We start from the raw sequence: 10207 nt of genomic DNA, 5'->3' as shown, positions 1-10207 counted from the left end.
GCGACAGGGGAAGGCTGTCCGGGAGAAAGAGAAGGCAGAGGGTCCTGCTGTGCAGCTGCCCAGAAACACTCCAGTTAAAGCTGCACACACAGCCCTGCTCTGTGTCAGGAGCACGGGCGGGGCTGGGCAGGAAAGGTTCTTGTCCCCCCCAGCAGAGGCTGGCACTGTGCCCCCCTTAGTTCCAAGCCTTTCTGAGTGCAAGGCAAGCAGTGCCAGAAGGAGAATGGGCAGGCCAAGTGTGACTTTCTTGTCCAGTGGTTCCCACTCCATGCTCTGGGCCAGGCAGATCCGTTGAGGAGGGAATGGCAGTTGCTGTGGCCAATGCCTGGCAAGCGGCGCCATTGGCAGGCTCTGCTTCTGTGGGTGAGAGGAGAGGTTTAGAGAGGTTGAGAGAGCTTGAGAGAGGAGAGGGCAGGGGCAGAGAGGGCAGGGGAGAGGAGGGGAGGGAAGGAGGATTGAGAGGGAAATGGAGAGGAGGGGAGGGGGGAGAGGAGAGGGAGAGGGTGAGCGGGTGAGAGGGAAGGGGAGGAGATGAGAGGGGAAGGGGGAGAGGGGAGAGGGGGGGATTGGAGGGTAGGGGAGGTGTGGGGGTGAGTGTGAGTGCATCCATTATGGAAAGCTCTATGGAGTGCACCCTTACTATGCAATATTTTATAATGTAATGTAATGTGATGTAATATAATATGATATAATATATTCTATATACTATACTACTATTATACTGAAATGTTCCTAATATGTGTATTCCTTAGTTCCTCTCTATGCCTATTTCATAGTATTATAAACAGAGTAACCTATTTTCCTAATCTCAATTAATTAATACACATGAAGTGTCTAAATGACTTAGTGGATTTGGGATAAAGGGAAGGGTGAAAGGGAAGAGAGAAAGGAAGAGATGACTTTACGAGGGAGAGAGAGGGAAAGGGAGAGGAAAAAGAGATGCCAAGTTCTTCTTCCAATGTCCCAGTTGCAGCAGTTCAATCTGGCAAGAAAGACAAAGGAAAAGTTCTAAAAGCCACCCAGCCTTGTGAGTGAGAACTGCCCTGAGACAGGCAGCAAAAGTGAGAAGTGATTGACTTGTTGGTTGGAAGGATGTCAGTGTTGGAAGAACAGCCCTGACTCGTGTGTCTGTCTGGCTCAGCTGTTCCCTTTGGGGTTCTGAAGGCCCAATCAAACTCCCACTCCATCCCTAGGGAGGGACGTGCCCCTGCAGGGCACTGGAGGATGTGCAGCCCCAGGAAATGCCTTTCCTGGAGGAACAAGGGCCTGAGGGCACACTCTGAGTTCCACCTTCTCCCATTGTTCTCAAAGAAGGCAGAAGGGGGTGAGCACCCTCAGACCGTGCTGGGCTGATTTCTCTGCAGGTTGTGCCAGGAGCAATCAGGGAGCTCTTGTTTTACATCTTCAGACCTGATCACAGCTCAGTATTGTCTGAGTCCAAAGCTGTAGTTAAACACTATTGCAGAGATGGGACTGCCACCACATTCCACCGTTTTCTATTGAGGGGGAGCCCTTACAACTTGTGTTATTACAAATAAGTGCTTTTCTAACAACTCTGTGCATTTAGCAACCAAATTCAACCATCTTACCCAGGGATATTTGATGCAGCTGCTTGTGTGTCCAAGGTGGAGCACAATCTTCTTTCTCCTGGGTAGGAGATGGCTCAGGACTCAGCCAACTCCAAGGCTGGGAGAAGCACAAGACACCTTCTCAAAGCAGGATGGAAATTCTGCTTTTTCATGTGGCAAACACACGATGCTGACATTGTTACTCCAGCATTTAACTCACTGCCTTGTCTGTAGCTTTGGCTGGAATCGTTGTCAGTTTGGGGGTTAATGGGCAATGCTCATCTAAAGGAGATTGACATCATTTTTACCTGGACTTTGGATCCTCTTCACCAGGCCTGATGCTGGTGGCACAATCCTGAGAGAAAGCTGGAATTGCAATTCCTGAGTGAGGGAAGGGAGAGAAACCCCCCCAGCAGAAAGAGCTTGACATCACCAGGGGTGACCAGGGGCCCAGGAGCAGGGGTGGGGATTCCCTGGAATGTGGCATTACCTGAACTGGGCTCAGGGCTCAGGCAGCAGGACCACTTCTCGGGCAAGTGCTCGATGCCCTCCGGGAGCTTCTGCCACTCAGACAGGCGTGAGCCACGTCTGGGCTGGGGTGTCCTGGGGGGGAAACAACATCAGGCCTGGCACAGGAAAGGCTCATTCCCACGACTGAGTGAAAAACAACAACAACAACAGGAGGTGGTTGGCACTCACTGCATCTCCTCAACTGGCAGAGCCAAGGGATCTTCCTCCTCCTTCTTCCTTTTCCTGTCATTCCAGGAATCACTGAGCTTCTCTTCCAGGGCTCCCCTGGTGAGTCTACAAGGAAATGATTTGAAAAGGCCACCTGAAATAATCCAATTCTAGCACAACAAGAACCTTTATAAACTCCAGTGACAGAATAAGTGTATGACCCACTCCAATCTCTCAGTTACCTCTTCCTGGGTGGAATGTGGTTGGTATGCACGGAATCTATTCCAGGAGGATTCCTCACAGAACAGAGGACAGAACAGACTCCAGACTTTATTGCCTGTATCTTGGAGAGCAAAGCAAGAAGATGTTCCACAATTAGTACCAAAGGTGTGTCTGACTGGAGCCGCTCAAGCTCCACCTCAAGGTCAGTCCCACTCATTGAGTCATTATCAAGAAAGTGCTGGAAAAGCAGGATTCAGTAACTGCTAAGGATGCAAAGGGGAGGGTCTGGGATGTTAGGAAAGGGTCAGTGGAACTCTGGCAACACGTGCAGGGGGCAGGAGGAACAGGGAGGAACAAGCAGGGGGTACACAAGGTAAAGGTATGGAAGGAGCTGGTTGCATGTAAATCAGGGCTGGGCAGTAACCATGAGCTTTCATTCTTCCTATTTAGAGCAGAAGGGTTTATCAAGTATTTCAGAGTGGGCAACACCATTAGATAGGAAATATAAATTCAAATACCTGTATTCATTTGTGGTGTCAAAATCCTGTGAGTACTGAGTCGGGTTTAGGAAGTTGCAGTGTCAATGCAGTTCATGTCATGTCAGTCCAAATCCAGTGTCAATCCAGCTGATGGGATGTCAGTCCTTGTTGAGTGTCAGTCCGGCTGAGTCATGTCCAGGGTGCTGGGCTTGCTGGGGGTCCCTTTCCATGGACAGGGTTCCCCCCTGAAGGTGGTTTTGCCCTTCTGTCCCAATTAGTTCTCTTCTTTCAGTCATTCCTGAAACAGGTCTGAGGTTTGGGGGTCTCTGGTGCTCTTGAGCCCCTCCAGTCCACGGCCACTTCTTGGCCCCGTTCCTGCCCTTGTGCTGTGCCGTCTTGTGCTGATCTCTGGGAAGTGCACCAGGGATGTTTGTCCTGGCAAATGCTGCCCGCCCTGCCATGTCTGGGGCGGGCCTGGCCCTGGGGGAGGGCCTAATCCTCGGGTTGTCCCTCCAGGCAGGAGCGGAAGAGCCTGCCCAGAGCCCGCAGTGCCCGTCTGAGGCGGGAGGGACGTTTCTTGGGGGCAGCCACATCCCCTCTGGGGGCAGCCATATCCCCTCTGGGGACAGCCACATACCCTCTGGGGGCAGCCACATCCCCTCTGGGGGCAGCCATATCCCCTCTGGGGACAGCCACATCCCCTCTGGGGGCAGCCACATCCCTTCTGGGGACAGCCATATCCCCTCTGGGGGCCTGGGGCTGCAGCTGGGGAGGGGAGGCCCAGCCTGGCACTCGTCTGCATGGTTGGTTCACACGGAGCTCAGCCCATGCCTGGCGAGGGGCGGGCACTGACAGCCTTTCCTCTCTCTCTTCTGCTTGGGGCAGCTCCAGGACACTCAGTTCTTCCCACTCGTCGTCCTCCTGCCGAAAGGGCTTGACCTCAATGGTGTGGACAGTCACATGTTGTTGCCAGTCCTGCAGTTCCAGCTCTCTGTCGCTGTCATCTTCCCACCGGGATGGCACTGAGCCTCTGTGTTCTTCCCAGTCGGAAAACTCTTGTCCCATGGAGCTGTCCTCATGGGAAAACTCTTTGCCAGGGGAGTCCTCCCAGCTGGACAGCAGGTCCTGGTAGCTACTGAAATGTCCAGGGGACTCCTCCTCCTCCTGGCTGAAGGATTCAGAGCTGGACCGTACCTGTGGGCTGCGACCTCCTTTTCCTTCTGACTGCTCTTCCTGTTTGGAGTGCTCCTTGTCGCTCAGTCCTTGGGAGCCACTCACTTCTCTCTGGGTCAGCTCTTCCTTGATGTTTCCTTCACACTCATCCTGCCGCCGAAAGGGCTTGACCTCAATGGTGTGGACGGTCACGTGTTGTTGCCAGTACTGCAGTGCCAGCTCTCTGTCCCTCTCATCTTCCCACCGGCATAGCACTGAGCCTCCATGTTCTTCCCAGCTGGAGCTACTTCCTTCTCCTTGGGACAGCTCTTGCTTGATGTTTTCCTCCCAGTCAGACACTTCCTGGTAGCTCTTCCCTTCTCCTTGGGGCTCCTCTTCCTCAGTGTATTCTTCCCAGTCAGACAGTTTTTGGTCGGCCTTGCCTTGCCCAGGGAACAGCTCCTGCTCAGGGAGGTCTTCCCCTTGGGACACTTGTTGGCATGTGTTATTTTCTTGGGACAGCTCCTGGTCTTCCTCATCTTCCCACTGGGAAGCCTCTTGGTCAACGTGGTATGTCCAGTGTATCCCTTCCCCAGCCGGGGCCCCCTCCTGGGTCTCTTGCAGTGCCTGGACTGATTCCCCCTCTGCCTCCTTGTCTTCTTCCTGCTCACTGAGGATCTGGGTTCGCAGCTCAGGAGCCGAGGGGCTGGAGGGGGAGCAGAGGCTCTGTGGGGCAGGGACTGGGCTCTCTGGGGCAGGAACTGGGCTCTCTTCCCTTTCTTCTGAAACTGTTGTTACCACCTCTGCAGCCCTGCTCTGCTCCAGGTGTCCCTGTGCCTGCAGCTGCTGGATGGATCTCCTGAGCTCAAGCTCAGCCTGGCTCAGGATCTCAGTGCTGATGAGCCCAGCAAAGTCCAGCAGGGCCTGGACTGCCCTCTGAGGGTCCCTGTGGGGCAGAGACTGGGCTATTCTCCCCAACTACTAGAACTGTTGTTACCATCTCTGCAGCCCTGCTCTGCTCCAGCTCTCTCTGTGCCGGAAGCTGCTGGATGGATCTCCTGAGCTCACGCTCAGCCTGGCTCAGGATCTCAGTCCTGATGCGATCAGCAAAGTCCAGCAGGGCGTGGCTCCTCTCTGAGGGGCCCTGTGGGGCAGGAACTGGGCTCTCTTCCCTTTCTACTGGAACTGTTGTTACCACCTCTGCAGCCATGGTTTGCTCCAGGTGTCCCTGTGCCTGCAGCTGCTGGACGGATCTCCGGAGCTCAAGCTCAGCCTGGCTCAGGATCTCAGTGCTGATGAGCCCAGCAAAGTCCAGCAGGGCTTGGTTTCCCACTGAGGGTTCCTGTGGGGCAGGGACTGGGCTCTCCTCCCCAACTACTAGAACTGTTGTTACCATCTCTGCAGCCCTGCTCTGCTCCAGCTCTCTCTGTGCCGGAAGCTGCTGGATGGATCTCCTGAGCTCACGCTCAGCCTGGCTCAGGATCTCAGTCCTGATGCGATCAGCAAAGTCCAGCAGGGCGTGGCTCCTCTCTGAGGGGCCCTGTGGGGCAGGAACTGGGCTCTCTTCCCTTTCTACTGGAACTGTTGTTACCACCTCTGCAGCCATGGTTTGCTCCAGGTGTCCCTGTGCCTGCAGCTGCTGGACGGATCTCCGGAGCTCAAGCTCAGCCTGGCTCAGGATCTCACTGGACATGTGTCTTGGTTTGAGATAAGCAACTGCCAACCCCCCCAAGCACAGAGAGAAAAGCCTCCCTCCTAACACCAGGGAAAGGGAGGAAAAGAGAGGGGAAAGAAAAAAAAACACTTCAAACTGCATTTATACTAAATCTACATATATTTTTCACAGAAAGAAAGAGACAATTAGAAGAGAGTACAAATATACACTCACACAAGTCTACAACAACAAGTTCCCCACGTCAACTTCTTAACAAACACACAAATTCTACTGTCTTAACTACACATTACTTAAGAAGAAGCTTATTCTCCAGGGAGACAAACCCAAGCAGAAAGGAGAGACCCAGAACAACACATTTTACTTTCCTGAGGTACCCTGTGAGCCAGTGGTGGGCCTGGTCCTCTCCATCCCCCCTGGGACAGCATCGTGCGTCCTCTCCAGAGGAGGGCTGAGAAGCGACTGCCTTAACCACTCCCACACTGGTTCCTGCTTCCCTGGAGATGATGTCATAATGTGGTATGGAATACAAACTTACTGGCTAGAAGAGGTCAGCTGTTAGCTCAGCCCAGCTCAAGTCAGCTGACAGCTCCGGCCTAGTCCACACTTCAGAGCCCAAATCTAGGCCCACCTGGGTGAACCCATAACAACATGTCCTGGTTTGCGTCCAGCAGGGCCTGGCTGCCCTCTGAGCGGCCCTGTGGGACAGGAACTGGGCCCTGTGGGGCAGGGACTGGGCTGTGTGGGGCAAGGACTGGGCTCTCTTCCCTTTCTGATGGAACTGTTCTCACCATCTCTGCAACCCTGCTCTGCTCCACATCTCTCTCTTCCTCCAGCTCCTGGCTCAGTCTCTGCACCTCAAGCAGAGCATTGCCCAGCATCTCACTGAAGATCTGACGCTCTGCCTCCATCAGGGCCGGGATGCCATCTGAGATACTCTCCAGAGTATTGACTGGGGTCTGTGGCAATTCTGGGCTAACTGTTCTCACTGACTCTGCAGTCAGGCTTTCTTCCAGCTCTCTCTCTTCCTCCTCCTGCTGGCTGGATCCCTGGAGCTCAAGCTCAGCCTGGCTCAGGATCTCACTGGACATGTGTCTTGGTTTGAGATAAGCAACTGCCAACCCCCCCAAGCACAGAGAGAAAAGCCTCCCTCCTAACACCAGGGAAAGGGAGGAAAAGAGAGGGGAAAGAAAAAAAAACACTTCAAACTGCATTTATACTAAATCTACATATATTTTTCACAGAAAGAAAGAGACAATTAGAAGAGAGTACAAATATACACTCACACAAGTCTACAACAACAAGTTCCCCACGTCAACTTCTTAACAAACACACAAATTCTACTGTCTTAACTACACATTACTTAAGAAGAAGCTTATTCTCCAGGGAGACAAACCCAAGCAGAAAGGAGAGACCCAGAACAACACATTTTACTTTCCTGAGGTACCCTGTGAGCCAGTGGTGGGCCTGGTCCTCTCCATCCCCCCTGGGACAGCATCGTGCGTCCTCTCCAGAGGAGGGCTGAGAAGCGACTGCCTTAACCACTCCCACACTGGTTCCTGCTTCCCTGGAGATGATGTCATAATGTGGTATGGAATACAAACTTACTGGCTAGAAGAGGTCAGCTGTTAGCTCAGCCCAGCTCAAGTCAGCTGACAGCTCCGGCCTAGTCCACACTTCAGAGCCCAAATCTAGGCCCACCTGGGTGAACCCATAACATTCTCCACCCCTTATTCCATACCATATTATGTCACTCATATCTTAGGTTCTCATGCTTAAACACTCTTTGCTTTTCCAGGGCTGTTTTCCACCCCTCCATAATGTGGCTAAGAGTCCATTAGGATGGGGTAGATATTTCAGATGGGAAAAAAGCAGGCCAACTCAGGTCATCTTATCTGATGGTTCATGTCTTTCAGTAGGGTTACCATCCTCTCTTCAGGAGTCTCTAGTTTCCCACTGGGGTTAAACTAGTGTTCACAGTCAGATCCACCCCTTGGCCTCATCCACCTACAGGTGGCCTGAGGCATCATAGGCCCACTGAGCCAGGAACAACCCTCCCCCAGCCAGTCCAGGGTGTGATGTTCTTCATTGGCTCGGCTCTTGGGCACATCAACACTCACACGATGGGTTTTCAATGATTCAACTCAAACGGCAGTGTCCCACTACACATCAACAGCTTATGCAGGCTTCTCTTCATGTCTTTCTCCTCGGTCACACAGAAGTACTACAGTTCACCATGTGACCCATCCCCCTTAGCAGCAGTCCTAACAGCTTTGGCAGCCTTGGAAGCAGCCCCGACAGCAGCACAAGCAAGCAGCAGAGGCAGAAGCAGCCCCGGCGGCTCGCCAGCCCTGACTCGCTTGCAGCCCTGGCTCAGCTCGCAGCCTCTCACGGCTCGCGGCCTCTCACGGCTCGCAGCCGCTCAGGGCTCACAGCCTCTCACGGCTCGTGGCCTCTCAGGGCTCGTGGCCTCTCGCAGCTCACAGCCTCTCACGGCTCGCAGCCTCCCCCGGCTCGCTCGCAGCCCTGGCGGCAGCCCCGCCAGCGACAGCTCTGGCTCCTGCGGGTCGCTCAGCACTGCGGGCGCTGGTTCCGGGCGCCGCATCTGTTGGGTTCTCTGCAGGGGGTTCCGCAGCTCCTCTTTTCCTCGTTCACTGGGGTCTCACAATGGCAAGCACGCTTCACAACTGTGGATAACCTTAAGAATAGTGTTCACGGTTAAATCCACCCCTCGACTTTATCCACCTACAGGTGGCCTGAGGCACGATGGGCCCATCGAGCCAGGAACACCTCCTCCCCATGCCAGTCCAGGTGAGATGCTCCTCATCAGCTCCTGGGCACATCAGCATTCACATGATGAGTCCTCAGGGATTCAACTCAAACAGCTGTGTCTTGCCACACACGAACAGCTACATGGGCCCCTCTCTCTTTTCTGCAGTGGCTGCATTCACAGCAGGCACCAGTCGAGCTGTTTGAACTCACAAAGACAGTGAAACAGTGAAAACGAGCATTCAACAGCAAGGGAGAGTTGTTTACATTTTCTGTTCTGGATGTACTTAAATAAGGCACTTATCAATCTATGTTTCTACAACAATCCTCCCGGGAAGCCTGCCAAGATCCTGGGACACCCGCCAAGGTCCTCCGTCGCTCCCGAGTTTCCCGGCCAACGCACCAGTAACTGTCTTGGTTTGAGATAAGCAACTGCCAACCCCCCCAAGCACAGAGAGAAAAGCCTCCCTCCTAACACCAGGGAAAGGGAGGAAAAGAGAGGGGAAAGAAAAAAAAACACTTCAAACTGCATTTATACTAAATCTACATATATTTTTCACAGAAAGAAAGAGACAATTAGAAGAGAGTACAAATATACACTCACACAAGTCTACAACAACAAGTTCCCCACGTCAACTTCTTAACAAACACACAAATTCTACTGTCTTAACTACACATTACTTAAGAAGAAGCTTATTCTCCAGGGAGACAAACCCAAGCAGAAAGGAGAGACCCAGAACAACACATTTTACTTTCCTGAGGTACCCTGTGAGCCAGTGGTGGGCCTGGTCCTCTCCATCCCCCCTGGGACAGCATCGTGCGTCCTCTCCAGAGGAGGGCTGAGAAGCGACTGCCTTAACCACTCCCACACTGGTTCCTGCTTCCCTGGAGATGATGTCATAATGTGGTATGGAATACAAACTTACTGGCTAGAAGAGGTCAGCTGTTAGCTCAGCCCAGCTCAAGTCAGCTGACAGCTCCGGCCTAGTCCACACTTCAGAGCCCAAATCTAGGCCCACCTGGGTGAACCCATAACAACATGTCCTGGTTTGCGTCCAGCAGGGCCTGGCTGCCCTCTGAGCGGCCCTGTGGGACAGGAACTGGGCCCTGTGGGGCAGGGACTGGGCTGTGTGGGGCAAGGACTGGGCTCTCTTCCCTTTCTGATGGAACTGTTCTCACCATCTCTGCAACCCTGCTCTGCTCCACATCTCTCTCTTCCTCCAGCTCCTGGCTCAGTCTCTGCACCTCAAACAGAGCATTGCCCAGCATCTCACTGAAGATCTGACGCTCTGCCTCCATCAGGGCCGGGATGCCATCTGAGATACTCTCCAGAGTATTGACTGGGGTCTGTGGCAATTCTGGGCTAACTGTTCTCACTGACTCTGCAGTCAGGCTTTCTTCCAGCTCTCTCTCTTCCTCCTCCTGCTGGCTGGATCCCTGGAGCTCAAGCTCAGCCTGGCTCAGGATCTCACTGGACATGTCCTGGTTTGCGTCCAGCAGGGCCTGGCTGCCCTCTGAGGGGCTCTGTGGGACAGGGACCGGTGTAGTGTCCGTGGGACTCAGCGGTGCAGGAGCTGAGCTGGGCAGCTCAGGGGCTGCCTCCCCTGCCACCTCTGTGCCCACACTGCTGGGAGAGCTGGACCCCTCCTGGGGAACAGTGTGGGCGT

The sequence above is a fragment of the Pithys albifrons genome, chromosome 1 (genome assembly GCF_047495875.1).
Source record: "Pithys albifrons albifrons isolate INPA30051 chromosome 1, PitAlb_v1, whole genome shotgun sequence".
Classification (NCBI taxonomy): Eukaryota; Metazoa; Chordata; class Aves; order Passeriformes; family Thamnophilidae; genus Pithys; species Pithys albifrons.
The sequence above is the reverse complement of the archived record's forward strand: the minus strand, read 5'-3'. Positions refer to the sequence as shown.